Here is a 4,832-nt window from a genome sequence, read left to right as displayed (position 1 = left end):
TGTAGGATCCAGCAACCCATTGTTTGCACACAAGGGTGTATGAATTAGCGATATTCACGGCACATTTTCTTTGTTTGCACCCTAGTCCCCTGCGAATGGATTTACTTTAAAAAGTAGCTTCAAAGATGGGGTGGCTGGGTGGTTCAGTCGGTTAAGCGCTCGGGTCATGAGACTTCCGGCTCAGGTCATGATCCCCCCCAATCTGGGAGTTCAAGCCCCCCCCCCCCCCCAGCTTCTGGCTCTGCACTGGCAGCTCAGAGCCTGGATGGAGGCTGCTTCGGATTCTGTGTCTCACTCTCTCTCTGCCCCTCCCCCACGCGTGCTCTGTCTCTCTGTGCCTCTCAAATAAATAAATAAATAAATGTTAAAAAAAAACCTTTTTTTACTGTCGTTTCCAACATACGAAGGGTTGGATTTTTTCTTTGGTGGACAAGAGTGATAATACATGTTCATCGTTAAAACAAATCACCCCCCATAGGCAACCACAGTTGACTTGAGTACACCAGGTTCCCCTGGCTAACCTCCACTTAACCAGCCCCCTAGGTTAACTGATGCAGCCTCCACTCTCTCTGTAAAGCATCATCTATCTGCTGCTTTCAGCAAGCTTAACACGGGCCATTGGCATTCTCAGCATGTACCTGGGCACTTCTTCCACCAGTTGTGATGTCTGCTTGCCAATAGTCAGTTTGTTTGCCCCCAGACACAATTTAAAAGGTTGCAGTCGAAAAGTTACAATGTAATTAGGAATTATGGAAATGATGAAAAATGTCGCAGAAGGAACATTCTTATGAAAATCAGGTTGCTTCGGAAAGACTTGATAAAGGTGAGGCACACCAAAGAAAACAAAAAACAAAAACCAAAAAACAAAAAAACTGTCAGATTCGGAGTGAGCAAACAACTATAAAAGACTGAAAGTTCATCGCTAAAATCTAGCAGGATTGCCCTCAGATTGCTTCACGAGCGTCTTTAAGTTTTGCTCCACTTTTAAAACCTGGAAAATTGCAGCTGATGCATTAAGAGTGAGAGACTGAGTAGGTGGGTATTGTGATATTGTGATTTATAATAAGACATGTATATTTAGTCTTTGTCTATTTCTGGAACAGCGCTCCTAAAACCCCTGGAATTTTCTAAGAGATGAGAGTGCTAAAGGAATCTTTTGTTATGTTAATGAGGTAACTTTTAGAAAGCACCTAAGGATGGGGGCTGGCTGAGAGAACTAACTGGGCCATCATTCCCCGGCTTCCTGGGAGGGGAGAGGAGGTGGAAGGTGAGCTGGGCCACCAGTGGCCAATGATCAATGATCCAATCAATCATACCTAAGTAATGAAACCTCCCTTAAAACCCCAAAGGAGAAGTTTCCGAGAGCTTATGGGCTGGTTGAAAACATGGATATTCAGGGAAATTGGTGCTTCCATGGATCACGGAAAGTCTGTGCCCTTTCCCCATACCGTGCCCTATGTACCGCTTCCATTAGGCTTTTCCTAGAGCACAACCTTTTATAATAAACCAATAATCTAGTAAGTAAGCTGGTTTCTTGAGTTCGGTGAGAGGCTCTAGCAAATTAACTGAACCCAGGGAGGGGGTCATGAGAACCTCTGATCTATAGCCAGTGGGTCAGAAGCACAGGTGACAATGTGGACTTGTGATCAGCATCTGAAGGTGTGTCTTGGGGGGGGCAGTCTTGTAGGAATCTGACACCATCTCCAGGTAGATGGTGTCTGAATTGAGTTGAATTGCAGGACACCCAGCTGGTGTCAGAGAATTGCTTGGATGGGGGGGGGGGAGCCCACATGTCAGAATCAGTACCAGAATTGTTAGTTCGTGTTAGAAATGGAGCTGGTGATCCAAAGTGGGATGAAAGTTAGAACTATGGGTAGACAACACAAAATGACTAGAGACACTCTTATCAGGAAACTTATGTCTGAAGACAAAAAAAAAAAAAAAAAAAAGAAAGAAAGAAAGAAAGAAACCCAGGAAACGCCATCTTCCGGTAATTCACCAAAATGACCAAGACAAAGGGAAAGAGGAGAGGTACTCGCTGTGTGTTCTCCAGGCTTTTCAGAAAACGTGGAGTTGTTCCTTTGGCCACATCCATGCGAATCTACAAGAAAGGTGATATTGTGGACATCAAGGGAATGGGCACTGTTCAAAAAGGACAGCCCCAAATGTTACCATGGCAAAACTGGAAGAGTCTACAATGTTACCCAGCATGCTGTTGGCATTATTGTAAACAAATAAGTTAAGGGCAAGATTCTTGCCAAGAGAATTAATGTACATGTTGAGCATATTAAGCGCTCAAAGAGTTGAGATAGCTTCCTGAAGCCTGTGAAGGAAAATGATCAGAAAAAGAAGGAAGCCAAGGAGGAAGGTACTAAGGTTCAACTGAAACTCCAGCCTGCCCCACCCGGAGAAGCACACTTCCTGAGAACTGATGGAAAGGAGCCTGAGCTGCTGGAACCCACACTCTATGAATTCACAGCACGATAAACGTAAAAAAATAACGACCTCAAGACTGTAAAAATGTTTCTCTTAATTGAGTAGTAATGTGGTGTCCTCTTCCCCAAAGAAATATTTAAAGCCAACTTTGTGTCAAAAAACAAAAACAAAAACAAAAACAAAAACAAAAACAAAACCCCAATACAAATAGTAAATCCATATAGTGCTTAATCCGCGTCATGGATTGTTTAGACCCTGGAAACATTTTACTCATTTCGTTGTTGTAATAACTCGATGAAGGAGAAAGGAGGTAGTACTGTTATCCCCATTTTACTGAGATAGAGCAACGCAAAGTTCCCTACTCTAGATGACCCAACCGGAAAGAGAGTTGCTCCATTCAAATGCAGGTGGTGTGGCCCTTAGCACATGCCAGTAGCCACTGCCTTCCTCTGGCCCTCAATTCTACAGTGAAAGATTTAAAGGTTTTAAATAAGAACAAAATTAACCATGAAAATTATTTATTATGGAATTATTAACGCCTATATAAAAGTAGAGAGATGACTAGGATGAGTTCCATGTACCCCTCACTCAGGTTCAACATTGACCAACTCATGGCCAATCTCTAGTGCATCTACCCCCCATTCACTCCCTCCTGCTCTCGGAATATATTAAAGCGAATCCTAGAAATCATATTTTCATCCACAAATATTGCAAAGTGCATCTCTAAAAGAAAAGGACTTCTTTTTTAAAAATTTTTTTATGTTTAAAGATTTTTTTAAGTTTATTTTGAGAGAGAGAGAGGGAGAGAGAGAGAGTGCATGCATGTGTCACCCACACTGTCAGCCCAGAGCCTGACACGTGGCTCGAACTCACAAACTGCAAGATCATGACGTGAGCCGAAATCAAGAGTTGGTCTCTTAACTAACTGAGCCACCCAGGTGCCCCAAGGACTTCTTTTTAAAAGTGTAACTAGAATACCATCATCACACCTGGAACATGGACAATGATCTCTTAACTCAATCAAATATCCAGGCACTATTTGAATTTCCTTGATTGTCGCAGGGATTTTTCCTCCAAATAGGATCCAGATAAGATCATTGCAATTACTATCTTTAATTGTAAACTACCCTTTTCTCCTTGCAATTTATGTGTTGAAGAAAGCAGATCCTGTGTCCTATAGTTTCCCACAGTATGGATTTTGCTGATTCCATGCTGCCCCGCCTCCCCTCCCCCCACTCCCAGAATCGTTGAAGACATTTTCCTGTCTTCCATATTTCTTATAAATTGGGAGTCATATCTAGAAGCGCAATCTTCTTCTAAAGGTAACCAGGCAGGTTCTTTTTTACAAGTGATTTTAAGCCTCTAGGTTTAAAATATTGGGGTGCCTGGCTGGCTTAGTAGAGCATATGACTCTTGTTCTTGGGGTTGTGTCAGCCCCACGTTTGGTGTAGGCTCAAAATAAAATCTTTAAAATAAATACAATACAATAAAAGTTGATGTGTTTCCATCCAGTGCAGCCAAGGGAAACTCTTCCATTTGGCTCTTGAGTCCTTTTGACACCACTTTCAGTTTCGGTAGCTTCCTTGCTTTCCACATTGACTAGAATGTTCCAGGTTCACTCTATTGTATATATTGCCTTTAATGATATGTCTCCATATTATTCTTTTTCAATTAGCTGATCTACAGCTAGAAGGCATGGTTATTAAGGTTTCCTGGATTCATCTTCTGCTTTTACCTGGTTTGCTACATGACCTGGGCACATTACTTGGCTTTGCCTCATCTATAAAACGAGGGCCATAATAATTGCATTTACCTCAGGTGTCGCTACAAGGATAAACTGAATTAACGTATGTAAATCACTTAGAACAGTACCTGGCACGCAGCAAAAACTCAACAAATGTTAGTAATTATCATTAAGTCTATTAAGACTGCTTTCAGTATATCATATTTTTAAGTTTGTCTGACATACTTGTGATCATACTTTATATTGATTTGTTTCCTTTTATTTTCCCACAAACCTAACAACATAGGCATTTCGTATCATTTAACAAATACAAGTTCTCGCTCTCTTTTATTATTATTATTATTATTTTTTAAACAGGGAGAGCTGGAGCAGGGGAGAGGGACGGAGGGGGAGAGGGGGCAAGAGAGAGAATTTCAAACAGGCTCTACCCTGGTATGTACCATAATTTACCAACTTACATGCTCTCTGATAAAGATCGGGTGATTTCCAGTCTTCCCCTATTATAAATAATACAGCCGTGAATATCTTTGAGAACAGAAGTTTCTGTTTTCCTTTTGTGCTTACACTTCTTTACTATAAATTTCCAAAAGTGGGATGACCGTATCCAAGTTATGACCAAACCTATTTCTCAGTGGTTTATACTGATTCATAT

The 4,832-nt window shown here is 41.4% G+C and overlaps 1 pseudogene; it reads left to right on the top strand.

Moving 5' to 3' along the window:
- Positions 1 to 2,003: 2,003 nt before the first annotated feature.
- LOC115513085 lies at positions 2,004 to 2,487 on the top strand (annotated as a pseudogene).
- The last annotated feature ends 2,345 nt before the right edge of the window (positions 2,488 to 4,832 follow it).

Source organism: Lynx canadensis, chromosome B1, assembly GCF_007474595.2.
Source record: "Lynx canadensis isolate LIC74 chromosome B1, mLynCan4.pri.v2, whole genome shotgun sequence".
Taxonomy (NCBI): Eukaryota; Metazoa; Chordata; class Mammalia; order Carnivora; family Felidae; genus Lynx; species Lynx canadensis.
This window is presented reverse-complemented; position numbering and strand designations above follow the sequence as displayed.